This window comes from Callithrix jacchus, chromosome 7 (assembly GCF_049354715.1).
Source record: "Callithrix jacchus isolate 240 chromosome 7, calJac240_pri, whole genome shotgun sequence".
Classification (NCBI taxonomy): Eukaryota; Metazoa; Chordata; class Mammalia; order Primates; family Cebidae; genus Callithrix; species Callithrix jacchus.
This window is the reverse complement of record NC_133508.1, coordinates 23,493,758-23,510,282: the sequence shown is the minus strand read 5'-3', so window position 1 is coordinate 23,510,282 and position 16,525 is coordinate 23,493,758. Positions and strand designations below refer to the sequence as shown.

Sequence of the window (16,525 nt, the reverse complement as noted above, 5' to 3'; positions counted from 1 at the left end):
ATTAATGTCAATATCTTAGTTATGGTATTCTGTAGTTTTCAAAATTGTATAATTAGGGTACATGGGATTTTTCTATATTACTTCTTATAACAGCATGTTATTACCTCACAAAAATTTCAGTTAAAAACTTCCTTGGCCTTACTTTTGTCATCATTTCTAGGCTGTATTCTGTTCATTGATCTATCTAGCCCTTCACCAATACCACACGATCTTGGTTATTGCGGCTTTCTAGTAAGTCTTAACATCAGGTGGAGTGATTATTTCAACTTTATTTTCCTTTATCAAAATTCTTTTGGCAATTATAGTTTATTTCCCTTTCCATAAAACTTTTTAGAATCAGATTGTTTATATCTACAAAAAATCCTGCTGGAATGTTACTGGAATTGTATCAAATCTATAGAGCAATTGGGGAAAAATAAACATTTTTACTATTTCGTATTTTCTAATATTTGAGCCTGGTATGTCTCTCCACTTAGTGATTCTTTGATTTCTTTTATGTTTTCAAAGTTTTCAGTATACAAGTCCTGGACATGTTTTGTTTCACTTTCATTTTTATTTCATATTTCATTTCTTAGAGCTATTTAAAATATTTACAAAATGTTTGGTTTTCAATTGTTTATTGCTGGCCTGCAGAAACATGATTGATTTTTCTATGTTGGCTGTATTGGCCTTATATCCTGATATATTACTGAACTCATCTATTAGTTCTAAGAGTTGTTTTAAAGTGGATTTCTTATGGATTTTCTATTTAGACAATCATGTTGCCTGCAAATAGAGGAATTTTTTTTTCTCCCACACTTTCCAATCTGTTTAACTTTTAAAAATTGCCTTTTTGCAATGTCTAGGACTTCCAATACAATGCTGAATAGGGGTGGTAAAAACGGACCCTAGCTTGTCTTTCTCATGATCTTTGCAGTCTTTTACCATTAAGTATGATGTAATCCGTAGATTATTCTGTAGATAACTTGTATCAGGTTGAGGCAATCCCCTTTTATTCCTTTTCCCAACAGTTTTATTTTTATCAAATCAACGTCATAAGTAGATGTTGAATTTTGTCAAACGCTTTTTCTGTGTCAGTTAATATAAGTTGGTTTTTCTTCTTTATACTGTTAATGTGATGGATTACTTGATTGACAAGCACGACACAGGCTTGCGTTCCTAGGATAAAGCCCTCAGGTTGCTCAGATAAATTATTCTTTCTGTATACTGCTGAATTTGATTTGCTAATATTTCATAAAGGATTTAGGCATCTATGTCCATGATAAATATTGATCTGTAATTTTCTTGTAATGTTCTTGTCTGGTATTGGCATTAGGCCAATAGTTTGGCATTAGAGTCTCATGAGTTGAGAAGTGTCCTCTCTTTTTCTATTTTCTGAAAAAATTGTGTAGAACTGATGTTAATTCTTTAAATATTTGGTGAAATTTGCCAATGAAACTCTCTGAGTCAATATTTTCTTTTTTGAAAATATTTTTAATCAATTTATTTAATAGTTACAGGACTGTTCTGTTATCTATTTCATCTTTGGTGAGTTTGGGTAGTTTGTAGTTCTTGATAAATAATCGATCCATTAATTGCATCTAAGCTGCTGAACTAAGCTGCTTATAGCATTTCTTTATTACCCTTTACTGCATTGGCGGGTTGTAGTAATACTTCCTAATTTCATTACTTGTTTTGGTAATTTGTGTCCTCTCTCTTTGATTAATTGTTATCTTTGCAGAGGTTTACTCATGTTATTGAACTTTTTAAAGAACCAGATTTTTATTTCGTTGATTTTCTCTTGTTTCTCTGTTTTAAATTTCATTGATTTCTGACCTTTATTGTTTCCTTCTTTCTGTTTGTGTTGGGAGTATTTTGCTCTCCTTTTTCTAGTTTCTTGAGGTTGAAGCTCAGACTATTGATTTGAGACCTCTTTTTGTTTCTAATGTAAGCATTTAGTACAATAGATTTTCCTCTCAACACTCTTTGAAAAGTGCCCCACACATTTTAATATGCTTTATTTTAATTTTCTTTCAGTCCTATGTTCTTAATTTCCTTTGAGGCACCCTTTTACGTCCCATGGATTATTGGGAAGTGTGTCATTCAATTTTCACATGTTTAGAGATTTTCTTGTTGTATTTCTTGCTGCATTCTGTTCTGATTCTATCATGATTATTGCGCATATGTATAATTTTAAGTATTTTAAATTTCCTGAGGTTTTTCTATATGGCTCAGGATATTTGTGAATTTTCACATGCCCTTTTAATGAAACATGTATTCTGCTGTTATTGTTGGAGTGCTGACATATATCAATGAGATCTTGTCAGTTGCTGGTATTGCTCAAATTTATATCCTTGCAGATCTTCCTCCTAGAAGTTCTACCAGTTGGTCTCAATTATAATTGTGAATTTGTCAATTTCTCCTTTCAAGAAAATTTGTAATGGATTGTTGAAGCACATTCATGATGACTACTTTAAAATCCAGCTCAGATAATTTTAACATCTGATTTCTCTTCATGTTGGCATTAACTGATTATCATTTTGCATTGGTATTGTGATTTTCTTGGTGCCTGATATGATAGATAATCTGGATATAATGTCTATTATATCAGAAAACCCTGGGTCTATTTATTTATTTTAGCAAGCAGTCTTTCTGGAGCTCTGCCTACAGGTCCTGGACTACTTTTGTAGGCAATGATTCCTATGACACGTCAATTGTCAGAGACTGCGTATATGTGTTTTTCTGCTTGGTTTAACTAGGCTGCTGGAACTCCCACTGGTCCCTGCTGGTGTTATCTGAAGGAACACAAGGAGTTTCCCCATTCTTGGACTCTTTGTGAAGGATAGGTATTTCAGGGCTGCAAGGACCCAGAGGCTTCCCTAGGCAGGAGCTTGTTGTGTCTGGTTTCCCCCAGCCTGTGTAAGATAGATAGGACCCTTGTGGCAAGATTTTTCCCTACTAAGATCCCCCACTCCTTGCTTAGGTCTCTCTTGCAGGTTCCACCTACCTGTCAAATGTTTCTCAGTGGAAAAGGGAGTCTCAAGTTTATTGGGACAAAGCAGCTTCCCAGGCTGGGCCACATCCTAGGCTGAGCAGGTCCCTTCTGGCCACTCCAGTATCTATGGATGGGAGAAGTGAGTCTCAGGCCCTCAGGTACACTTGCTGTGTCTAGATCCCTCTTGCTATTGCTGCCCAGCTGCCCTGGTATCTCTTGGCAGGTCTGAGGGTGGACAGGGGGAAAAGGAAGCCTCTCTGGCTGTCAGAAGAGGCATTTGCTTACCCTAAACTCCTAGTGTTAGCGGGGATCCAATCAACCCCCTTGTCATTGGCACTGAGCTTGCCTAGTGCTGTCAAACGACTACTAGTTGCTTTCTGATGCTAGGCTGGGGGACCTTCTGTTAGGTGAGGGAACATAAGATGCCCTGCCATGCTGCGTTTTTCCCCCAGTCATAGGGTCCCCAACGGTTCACCTTCTTCTTGCCTCCTTTGGAGTTCTTTGTTTGCCTCTTACATTATTTCCAGGGTTAATAGTTTTATTTACAGGGAGGAGCAATGTAAAACTAGTCTATGCCAACTTGATCTTCAGGAAGTCAACAAGTGATTTTTGACAAAGGTACAAAGATAATTCAAGCGAGAAAAATGTTGCTTTTCATCAAACGTTCCTGGAACAATTAGACATTCATACGCAAAGTATATTCAACATAAGCCTTATGTTGTATATAAACATTATCTCAAAATTGATGCTAGACCTAAATAGAAAACCTAAAAGCATCCAGTATTTTGAAGAAAACAACAGAGGGAATCTTCTCGATCTGGGGTTAGGATATATATGTGTGTGTGTGTGTGTGTGTGTGTGTGTGTGTGTGTGTGTGCGCGCGTGTATAAAAACTCTATTGCTATAGTTATATATTTTTTCAAGGCATTCATCAAGAAGCAGGGAATTTTTAGACATGACACCAAAAACACAATCTATAAAAGAAAAATTTGACAAATTTGACTTTATCAAAATTAAAAACTTTTGCTCTATGAAAGCTGCTGGTAAGAGAATAAAAAGTCAAAGTACAGCAGAGTGGGAGAATATATTTGCAAGTCACATGCTCAACAGAAGACTCATACCTAAGAGAAAGAATGCTCAAGATTGAACAGTAAAAAAGCAAACAGCTTCTGCACAGAAAAAGAAACTATCAATAGAGTAAACAGACAACCTACAGAATGAGGAAACTATTTGCAAACTATGCATCCAACAAAGGTCTAATATCCATGATATATACCGAACTTAACTCAACAAGCAAAAAATGAATGACCCCATTAAAAATGGGCAAAGGACATGAACAGACACTTTTTCAAAAGAAGACATACATGCAGCCAACAAATATATGAAAAAATGTGCAACATCACTAATCATTACAGAAATGCAAATTGAAACCACAATGAGGTACCATCTCACACCAGCTAGAATGGCTGTTACTAAAAAAAAAAAAAAAAAGATGTTAGCAAGGTTGTAGAGAAACAGGAATGTTCATTCATTGTTGGTGGGATTGTAAATTAGTTCAGCCACTGTGGAAACAAGTTTGGAGATTTCAAATAACTTAAAATAGAGCTACCATTCGACCCAGCAATCCCATTACTGGGTGTACACCCAAAGTAAAATAAATCATTGCACCAAAAAGACACATGTAGTCATACGTTCACTGCAACACTATTCACAATAGCAAACACATGGCATCAACCTAGATGTCCATCAACAGTGGATTTGATTTTTTTAAATGTGGTATGTATACACTGTAGAATATGATGCAGCCATAAAAAAATAAAATCATATCCTTTCTAGCAGCATGGATGCATGCAGCTCAAGGTCATTATCCTAAGTGAATTAATGCAGGAACAGAAAACCAAATACCACAATATCTCACTTATAAATGGGAGCTAACCATTGCATACACATGGACATAAAGATGAGGACAGCAGACACTAGGGCACTGAGAGCTACTATACAGGGAAGGTTGAGAGGTGGGGAAGGCTTGAAAAATTACCTATTGTTATTGGGCTCACTACCTGGGTGACGGGATCATTTATACACCAAATCTCAGCAACATACAATTTACCCATGTAACAAGCCTGCACCTGTACCCTCTGAACCTAAAACAAATGTTGAGAAAAAGCAAAAACAGAAGCCCAGTTTGAAAAATGAGCAAAATACTTGACCAGATACTTCACCAAAGAGGATATAAGGATGACAAATAAGTACATGGAAAAAAATGTTAACATCATTAGCTATTAGGGAAATGCAAGTTAAGATCATGATGAGATACCATGATCTTATGTACTATGTACATATTAGAATGAATAAGTGAATACTGACAATCCCAAGTGATAGCAAGGATGTGGAGCACCTGGAGCTCTCACACACTGCTGGTGAGAAGGCAAAATGCTATTGCTACTCTGGAAAATTTGCTAGTATCTTATAAAGTTAAACATACAGTTACCATATGACCCAGAAATCCGACTCCCAGGTATTTACCCTACAGAAATTAAAACTGGCTGGGTATGGTGGCTCATGCCTGTAATCTCAGCACTTTAGGAGGCCAGGGTAAGTGGGTTACTTGAGGTCAGGAGTTTGAAACCAACCTGGCCATGATTTAGTAGAGACCATCATCCATCTCTACTAAAAATAAAAAATTAGCTGGGCATGCTGGCACATGCCTATGATCCCAGATACTCAGGAGACTGAAGCAGGAGAACTGCCTGGATCCAGGAGGCAGAGGCTGCAGTGAGCCAAGATTGCGCCCCTGCATTCCAGCCTGGTCAGCAGAGCAAGACTCCACCTAAAAATCAAAAAACTACTTACACACACATGAATGTTTGTAACAGCTCTGTTCATAATCAACAAACCCTGGAAACAACTCAAATGTCCTTTAACAGATGAGTAGACATACAGAGTGGTATATCCACACAATGAAATCATGCTCTAAAATAAACTACGGATAGACAAAAGAATTCAGAAGAATCTCAAAGGCATTATGTTGAGTGGGAAGGCCAGTCTCAAATGTTACACACTGTATGATCCTATTCATGTGGCATTCTCAAAAGGACTAACAGGCATGGCTGCGTGGTGATGGCTTGTACATGCCATCCCAGCACTTTGGGAGGCAGAGGCAGGTGAATTGCTTGTGCTCAGGAGCTCCAGACCAGCCTGGGCAACATGGTGAAAGCATACAAAAATTAACTGGGTGTGTGGTGCATACCTATAGTTCCAGCTACTCAGGAGGCTGAGGCGGGAGGATCACTTGAGTCCAGGAGGTTGAAGTTGCAGTGAGTGGAGACTGCAGTAAGCCAAGATAGTGCCATTGCACTCAAGCCTGGACTACAAAGTGAGACCCTGTCTCATAAAAAAAGAAAACAACAAAGCAAAACAAAACTACAGTAACAGAGAATAAACAGAGAATACCAAGGGTTCGAATTTCTGGGGTGATGGAACTGTTTTGAATCCTGGTTGTGATGATGATTATACAAATCACTTCTGTTAAAATTCACAGAATTGTAAAAGAAATCAATTTTAAAATAAACCTTGCTGTGTATTCACTTTATATTTACATGAGAGTTATTATTTTACTTTTACATCAATTATATTCTGACACTATAGATGGAATGCCTGTCTTTATTCTGCATCTCACCCTGGGGGATGCTGATGTGACCTGATGACCTACACCCCACTTTTTACTCTGCAGCAAACACACCTAAACAGCTTGACACAAACATGAACATTTTCAGTATCAAAGAAGGCAATCATCATTTTGCTAAAATACTTCTGGGCTGATAAATAACAGCTTATCTGTCATTTGTGCCTCGGCAAGGCTTACTTTCTCTTCTTTCCACTGCTAGCTGAGAGCCCACGTTGGAAGAACCTGCAGTGAGGCTGGACAGCCCTCTGTGAGAAAGTAGGGAGGATTTCCATGGCCACTCAACAGAGCAGCTTTGCAAGGAACTCAGGGAAATCTAACAGGGAAGATGCAGGGGTCAGGGGAGTCGCAGCCTTCTCACTTCACAGCTGTGCCAAGACACAGCCTATCCTTTTCCTTAATAATTACCAAGGTGCAAGTGTAGCAAATGATACCGCTATGGATGCCTTTTTTGTTTTGAAGCACACAGGCTCTCGGCTGACCCACAGTCACACAGAGAGATCAAGAGGCACCATCTATGGCCAAACATGACCTTCGGCAGAGGGGTCTAAACATGAATGAAATGAGAACCTAAGTTTCCAGGACCCCAGACTGTGTGGTGACTCCAGTGTGGGCTGGGAGGCTGTCCTATAACCCCAGCTGTGACCACAGACCTGCTTCCCTGCCCAAGGCCTTTAGCTCTTTTGAATGATGAGAGAAGTCTCCAGAACAGGGCTGGGTGGGGCTTTGAGGAGGTGGAGTTCCAAGGAGGACAATGCTGTTTCTTTTTTCTTTTTTTTTTTTTTTTTTTTTGAGACGGAGTTTCGCTCTTGTTACCCAGGCTGGAGTGCAATGGCGCGATCTCGGCTCACCGCAACCTCCGCCTCCTGGGTTCAGGCAATTCTCCTGCCTCAGCCTCCCAAGTAGCTGGGACTACAGGCATGCGCCACCATGCCCAGCTAATTTTTTGAGTGTTTTTAGTAGAGATGGGGTTTCACCATGTTGACCAGGATGGTCTCGATCTCTTGACCTCGTGATCCACCCGTCTCGGCCTCCCAAAGTTCTGGGATTACAGGCTTGAGCCACTGTGCCCAGCCGACAATGCTGTTTTAACTCGCCCAGCAGCTCAGCCACCCTTTCTGCTTGACCCTAGCTCTATGGTTCCATTTTTCCAGCAGAATTTTGTCAGTTAACCAATGATATGTAAATAAATGCTTCTGTTTATGATTTAAAAGAATTGTTGCCTTATCTAAATATCTACCACACTGCTCTCTGCGACATTTCCCTGAGGGCAGATTCTCTTACACACCCTGTTCATTATAATAGGATCTGACAATATAAGATTAAACAGCAGCTTTGATTGCACCTTTTATTTTGTTACCTTATTGAGAACAAGGAACTTAAAACAACAAATGTGTCAGAGGGTCAAGAAAATCAAGAAAATGGGGCTAGGCCAGACCAGGCAGGTGATTCACCTGTTTTGTTTTGATTTTTGAGACAAAGTCTCGCTCTGTTGCCCAGGCTGGAATGCAGTGGTGCAGTCTTCGCTCACTGTAACCTCAGAGTCCCCGGCTCAGGCAGTTCTCCTGCCTCAACCTCCCGGGTAGCTGGGATTACAGGCATTTGCCACCACACCTGGCTGATTTTTGTATTTTTAGTAGAGAAAGAGTTTCACCATGTTGGCCAGGCTGGTCTCGAACTCCTGACCTCAAGTGATCTGCCCACCTTGGCCTTCCAAAGTGCTGGGATTTCAGGCATGAGCCACCATGCCCGGTCACTCACTTGTTATATACTCATGAGTACTGAGCATCTGTTATACTAGCAGTAAATTAGGGGGGGTGGGAATTATTTATCTTTAAGTATTACTAGAAGCATAATGGGAAGGGAAAGAATTGGCCGAGGTCCAGATGAATTTTCTTTTTATTTTGAAGAAAAGAATAGGAAAGTAATCCTGCCAACTGCTATTTGAGAATTACAAAGCTCTATATTATTTATGAGAAGTAGTAAAAGTTTTATACTTTCTAATTAAATATTATATTTGCTGCAGTTAATGAGAGAGGTTAGTCATGTATCATTGAGTGCACCCATGATATATTATGATAGAATCTCTAAGCAAAAGTTAGTATTTCCCGGAAAGATCATCTTAACCCCTTTCTCTTATTTGTGAATAATAATAATTAGAAATTGGACATTGTCACATATGTAGTTAAGATTTTAGTAAATTAGAAGCCAGTACTAGGAAGGTCAATTAGAAGTGCAGGAAGCACAAATAGGTTCACCTGTTTTCTCAAATGGCAAGGTAGCCTTGTAAGATTGGGGAACTCAGTTCCAGTAGTCAGTCCAATACTCAGTCACTGAATAGAGTGACTATTCAGAGTTGCCTACACAACAGAGGCAGGAGTGTTTCTCACAGAGCATGCTGTCTGGTTTAAGAACAAGCAAGCATTTGGCATGAAGGAGAAAATATCTGATATGCCTTCGGGAAGGGCAATCTTATGAATGATTAAAAAGAGAGAATTTCCTGGAACTCCTGAAATGCAGTTTCTTATTGATAGAAATAGAAGCATTTCTTTTGGACTTCTTTCCCATGAAGCCTGCCAGGTTAATATTAATAAGGGCTTCAGTACTTAAATAAATTTCATTTCATGCTGATGGAAATAAACACTTGGAAATTATAAGATTAACTCTGGCAAAATTAATTCTCAGAAAGAGCATCAATTTATAGTTAAAGACAGCAGAACTTTTACCTCTCCTGCAGAAACTAGCAAAACCACCTCAGGAAACAGGGATTTACTGTGGGATCCAAAGCTCTAAGGGCATTTTTCTACATTCATAGGTGGATGAAAAGGAGAGCAGGTAAACATATAGAATATTTGGCTGGCCCTAAGTCATGTATTGACATTTTCAAAGTTTAATCCTTTGCTCATTTTTGATACCATCGACTATTTAAATAGGACAAGGCTGGTGGGAGAAATACAGGTCATGAACCCAGCCCACTTGGGGTTTCAATTTAAGCAAGATTTTCTTATGTGGAAAATAATCACAACACCAGGGAGCATTCAATAAATTCCACATGAGTGATAAAGATATGAAAGTCTCCAGGAGTTCATTGTTGAAAGAAATGTTTTCAAATTGGGGGTCCTATTCCACCCAATCTATTCCAAAAGGATGGAAACAAGGCATTGTTCAAATTAGAGATACAATTTGTTCTGCGTAGTGTCTGATTGTGTGACTGTGTGAGAGTGTGTGTGTGTGTGTGCGTATATGTGTATATTTTTTTATTGTCTGTCTTCCCACTAGGATGTAAGTTTTGTGAAGGCAAAGGTTTGCATTTGCTGCTGTACCTCCAATACAGGAACAAATCCAGGCATATAGAAGGGGCTCAGTAAGTATTTGCTGAATGAATGAATGAACTGTAGGAAAGAAGGGGAGAAGGTGGTTATAGGTGACTAAGAAACAATATCTGTTTCTGAAAGACTTTAGTAGTCAAGATTTGGGGGATGAAACAACAATAGTTAAGTTATGAGTAAAAAGAGGGAAGTGGGAAGTTATTTTAAAAACACAAATGTTTTAGGAAATCATTATCCTGTAGGTCAAGATTGTGTGAGTAACAGAAATGTTAAAGCATTTGCTGTAAATATCTAAGAGGCTTCAGACACAGGCAGCCTGGAAAGAAGATATGAACAAGGAGACAGCAAAACAACTAACTTTTAAATATGTGTAATAAACTCATGTTCAATCAAGTGAATGTTTATGAAAACTGGTTTAAATAGAAAAGAACAATGTAGATAGAACTTACCAGACATTTCACAAACAGGTCTAGTGAATGCTATTTTTTTTTTTTTTTTTTTTTTTTTTTGAGACAGAGTTTCGCTCTTGTTACCCAGGCTGGAGTGCAATGGCGCGATCTCGGCTCACCGCAACCTCCGCCTCCTGGGTTCAGGCAATTCTCCTGCCTCAGCCTCCTGAGTAGCTGGGGTTACAGGCACGCACCACCACGCCCAGCTAATTTTTTGTATTTTTAGTAGAGACGGGGTTTCACCTTGTTGAACAGGATGGTCTCGATCTCTTGGCCTCGTGATCCACCTGCCTCGGCCTCGCAAAGTGCTGGGATTACAGGCGTGAGCCACCGCGCCCGGCCTGTGAATGCTATTTTTAAATGTTTACATTTAAATGTCCTCTGTAAGGAAAAGCTGTAGAAGGAATGTTAGATATGCTGGTTTCCGTGAAGACTAAGGAAGGAGGGAGTGGATAAACAGAACAAATTAATCACATCTCCTATGAGTGTTTTGCCTTGAAGGGGAGTACAACTAAAGCCTTTAAAACCAAAAGTAACACAGTGCCTGGTCACCCAGGAGACAGAGATTTGAGTTTCCATGCTGCGTCATAATGATGCTCATCAGGGAAAAAAAATCCATACTTTCCCTTTCTCTTCTCCATTTTAGAACACTTCACACGTAATTGATCTTAGTTCTTTCCCATCTCTTCTCTCCTCTCCCTTTCAAAAATGTAGCCACTCCACGGTCCTCAATGTCTCATTATTCTTTGTCAGTATCTCTCACTCTTTTTATTTTTTTTCTTTATTACCTTCTTTAAATTTTTTTTAACTTTTATTTTAAGTTCAGGAATATATGTGCTGGTTATTACATAGGTAAATTTGTGTCGTGGGGGGTTTTGGTACAGATTATCTCATTGCTCAGGTATTAAGCCTAGTACCCACCAATCATTGTTTTTCCTAATCCTCTCCCTCCTCCCACCCTCTACCCTCCAGTAGACCCCAGTGTGTGTTTCTGTTCCCCTCTATGTGTCCGTGTGTTCTCATCATTTAGCTCCCACTTATAAGTGAGAAAATGCAGTATTTGGTTTCTGTTCCTGCATCAGTTTGCTAAGGATAATGGCCTGCAGCTCCATCCATGTCCCTGCAAGAAACATGAGCTCATTCTTTTTTATGGCTGCATAATAATCCATGGTGTATATGTACCACACTTTCTTTATCCAGTCTATTGTTGTTGGGCATTTAGGGTTGATTCCATGTCTCTGCTATTGTCGCACTCTTTTTTTTTTTTTTTTACTTTTTGAGATGAACCTTTGCTCTTGTTGCCCTGGCTGGAGTGCAATGGCGTGATCTCAGCTCACCTCTACCTCCTGGGTTCGAGTGATTCACCTGCCTCAGCCTCCCAAGTAGCTGGGATTACAGGCATGCACCACCATGATTGACTAATTTTGTACTTTTAGTAGAGACAGGATTTCTCCATGTTGGTCAGACTGGTCTTGAACTCCTAACCTCAGGTGATCTACCTGCCTCTGCCTCCCAAAGTGCTGGGATTCCAGGCATAAGCCATTGTGCCCGGCCTTGTCTCACACTTTTTAACATAAGATATTCTCAGTGGCCTTATCAGATGAATACAGTTAAAATATTTTATTCTATTTCCAGGAGTCCAGAGTTTTAATAGTCACAAGACAAGAAGGGTTGACCAGGACAACAGGGCTATGCTAATTACCCCTGAATGGACCAAAGGCTAAGAAGGGAAGAGAGAATGGACGCACACTGAGCCCCGAAGTGTGCCAGGCAGGGTCAGGCACTCCTGACACCATCTCTCCTCTTACAGCAGCTCTTTGAGGCAGGGATCATCATTTTCATTTACAGTTCAGAAGACCAGGGCCCAGTCATGTCTGAACACAGTCTCTGTGTTCTCCTTTATCGTCAAGTGGGGAGTGAGCTGCCAGGATGTACAAAGAAAGAGGGAGAGTAAAGACAGTAGGAAGAAGGAATAATTATTCTCATTTGTTTAGAGTTGTTCTCCCTGGGCATATTGTAAAGGAGTCAAACATCTATTCCTTTCAACAAGCAGCATTCAGTAATTGAAGTCATTTCAAATATTTAATCAATAAATATTTCTTTACTGCCTCTGATGTGCCTGATACTATTCTAGGCTCTATGGATAAAAAGAATAAGAAAAGGCATGGTCCCAGATCTCAAACAGCTCACTGTTTAGTAAGAAAGACAAGTAAATCAACACAAATCAGTGCAGATAGAATCCATTCACAGAGCACTTTCAGTTTTGCAGGCTGACTAATGACTGTTCTGGAGAGCTCATGTATTGCATGGAGACATTATTATATTATATTATATTATATTATATTATATTATATTATATTATATTAGCTAATAATACTGTAGTGAATACTTGAAATTTTCTAAGAGAGTGGATCTTCAGTGTTCTCACCACAAAATGCCAAAAAACGAAAGGGAACTCTGTGAGGTGATGGAAGTATTAATTAACTTAATTGTGGTAAACATTTCACAATGTGCACAGATACCAAAACAACATGTTTAAATTCACATAATAATTCAATGGTCAGTTTTGCCTCGATAAAGTGAGAAAAAAATAGCTAAATTAATTAAAAACCTAAATTCACAAGAAATGGGCACAAAATAAATGTTTACCCTGGCGTGACCACAGAAAGCTTTACAAAAACAAAATTATGAAGAAAATAAAGAATAAATAGGAACTGCAGTCCCACAAAACAGGAAAGGCTATTCCAGGGCAGGCCATGGCTGGAGTTTGGGCTTCCTCTGTAAGATGAGAGGGAACTTTATTTTAGGCAGTCATATGATCTGACTTTCATTTAAAAAGACATGTAGCAGCTGCCCATGGTGGCTCATGTCTGTAATCCCAGTACTTTGGGAGGCCGATGCAGGCAGATCACATGAGGCCAGGGGTTCGAGACCCAGCGTGGCCAACATGGCAAATTCCCGTCTCTAATTAAAAAAAAAAAAAAAAAAAAAAATTAGCTGGGCATGACAATGAGCACCTGTAATCCCAGCTACTAGGGAGGCAGAGGCATGAGAATTGCTTGAACCTGGGAGGCAGAAGTTGCAGTGAGCCAGGATCGCACCACTGCACTCCAGCCTAGCGACAGAGTGAGATTTGGTCTAAAAAATAACAAACAGCAACAACAACAAAAAAGGTGGGGGCGAGCACGTCCGAGGGTGCCTTCATGGAGGACGGGTTTACGGAGGGTGATGCAAAAGTTGGAGGATTTATAGCATAATAAGAAGGTTGCTGTGAATGATACATAACAAAGTCCTGAACTGGGGAAGTAGAAGTGAAAATGAAGGGAAGAAACGAACATAGGAGAGTTAAGACATAGAGTGCATAGGACTCGTTTGGTCATTCCGTATTAGGGATAAATGAGAAGGACTTCAAGATGATTCCTAGGCATCGGTGATTGTACAGGAATATGGTTAACATGAACCAGCACAAGGAAGCGGGGGCAGGGGGCTTGGGAGCTGTGGTGAACAATGAGTTCAGGTTGGAACATGTTGAACTTGAGGCGCCTTTAGAGTGACAGGGCAGAGGACTCTACCAGGGAACTGGACACACAGGTCTGGACTTGAGAGGGGTCTCAGCTTTGGAATGGGAGCTAAAACTATGGAGAGTAGGAATAGGAGGAAATGAAGAGCCCTGGAGAACATCAGTATTTACGGTATTGCAAAGGATGAGAAGAGGAATAAGAGGAAATGAAGAACCCTGGAGAGCATCGGTATTTACGGTATTGCAAAGGATGAGAAGATAGCACCAAGGGCCCAAAAAGAAGAAATTTATCCATAGAACAAACTGACATGGATCTAATGAGATCAAGATGTGAGTGCTTCACAGTGTTACAGAAAATGTCAGCATCAAATATCACAATAAAGCAAACCAGAGCTGTGCGGCGATCAGCAGCTTGATGTTCACAAGCACATAAATGAGTTCCCACCCAGAAGGACTGCCCAAAAGATCTAGGATTAAGAACCAGATTAGCTGTAAGAAAAGTAGGACAATTTTTAAAAGCCAAGAAGAGCAGAAGAACCAAAAATGAGAGCTGATGTTCACCAGCCTGGGAAAGGCACGCTTCGACTGAGGGACTACATATACACCAGGGTCCTGTGGCTGCTCATCAGTCAAGTGGCTTGTCCCTAGCAAAAGAGCAGAAGGCTGAGTCTTCCCCAGGGCCATAGCTGGGTGGACTACAGGGGACACTTGTCTCAGAGGCAGCCAATGTTCTGGCTGGCCTGTGAAAAAAGATTGTGTCTCCTGAAAATGCACAAAGAGACAGAGATTGTATTGATTGCTTCCAGGCTTTTGAACTGGAAGGCTGCTTTGGAATTGGGGCCCGATGCAGTCGGTTAGCAAACCAAGGTCACATGCAAGTTACAGTTAGAGGTGAGGCTGTAACAAAAGCCAGCAAGGAAGATACCATGCAGGTGGCGAGAGAAAGAAAGGAGAAGAGAGACGGGCGGGCCCTGCAGTTGTCACCTGTCCCTTTGAGGACCCTCTGCATCCCTGCACTGGATTCCGTTACATGCTAGTACGGCTGGAGTGTGTTTTGGCTCCTTGCAACTGTTTAGTACAACAATAGTAATAACAATGGGAGCTGACATTTGCCAGGCACGGCGCTAAGCATTTCACCTGTGTTGACTTACCTGTGGCTTACAACAGCACTACGAAAGTGGTTCTATTTTTATTTCAGTTTTATGGATAAGGAAACAGAGGCAAAGAGAAGGTAACCTATTTGCTCCAGATGTGTCATTTATAAGTATGGAAGTTGTCAGAAATAACCTTTTCCTGCAAAAGTTTGCATTTCTGTTCTTTTGAATAAGTATGAATGCCTATGAGTGCTAGCGAGGCACGGCACTAAATACAGCGATGAAAAGAAAGTATTCAAATAAGTACATGTCCTTGTTCTTGAGGAGCTTTTAGTCCAGCGGGGAGAAGCTCAGAGAGGCCAGAGGGCAGGCAGAGAAAAACGAAGAAAAGAAGGACAAGGAGTGGAAAGGGAAGGAGAAAGGAGAAAAGGGAAGGAGAGAAGAGGGAAGGGAGGGAGAGAAGAGGGAAAGGAAGGAGAGGGGAGGGAAAAGAAGGGGGGAAGGGGAAGAGAGGGAAGGGAAAGGGAAGGAGACAGGAGGGAAGGGAAGGAGAGGGAAGGGAAGGAGAGGGGAGGGAAGGGAAGGAGAGGGGAGGGAAAAGAAGGGGGGAAGGGGAAGAGAGGGGAGGGAAAGGGAAGGAGGGGTGAGGGAAAGGGAAGGAGATGGGAGGGGAGGGAAGGGAAGGAAAGAGGAGGGAAGGGAAGGAGACAGAAGAGGGGAGGACAGGGAATGGGAAGGAAGGGGATAGAGAAGGGAAAGAGAGGGAATGGGAGGGGAGAGGAACGGAGGAAAAGGGAGGGGAGAGGAGCACACGGAAGGGAAGAAAAGGGAAGAGGGATGGGGTGGAAGAGAGGGAGATGAAGGGGAGGGCAGGGAAGGACAGGGAAGGGGAGGGGAGAGCAAGCAGAAGTTAGAGACTGGAACCGCAGGAGCAGATGAGAAGCAGTGATGAGAATACTGAGCACCAGAGACTAGCAACAGGAAAGAAAGCCAGAGGCAGAAAATGAAGAGGTCTGAGGAGGAGGGCAAGCCACTGTCCAGGCCTTGGGAGCTCCTCAGAAAGCCGAGGTCTGTTATCCTCCCCACGGCCTCCAGTGCCCCAAGACCCCTACAGGCATAAGTCTACCTTAACTCAATACAGCTTTCCAAAGAATCCGGGAAAGTTCTCACAAGTATGTTTTAAAAGTGTGTAAACGTGTAGGGTCAGACACGGTGGCTCATCCCTATAATCCCAGCACTTTGGGAGGTCGAGGTGGACAGATCCCGATGTCGGGAGCCTGAGACCAACCTGGCCGACTTGGTGAAACCCCGACTCTACAAAAAATACAAAAATTAGCCAGGCATGGTGGTGTGCACCTGTAGTCCCAGCTACTCAGGAGACTGAGGCAGGGGTATCGCTCGAACCCGGGAGGCAGAGGCTGCAGTGAGCCGAGATGGCACCACTGCACTCCAGAGCAAAACTCTGTCTCAGAAG

General features: G+C 41.1%; 1 protein-coding gene across 5 annotated transcripts in view; it reads right to left on the bottom strand.

Annotated features, from left to right (window-relative positions):
- ARMC3 (armadillo repeat containing 3) overlaps positions 1-16,525 on the bottom strand; it is a 109,402-nt gene that overhangs the window by 11,330 nt on the left and 81,547 nt on the right. The window lies entirely within an intron of this gene.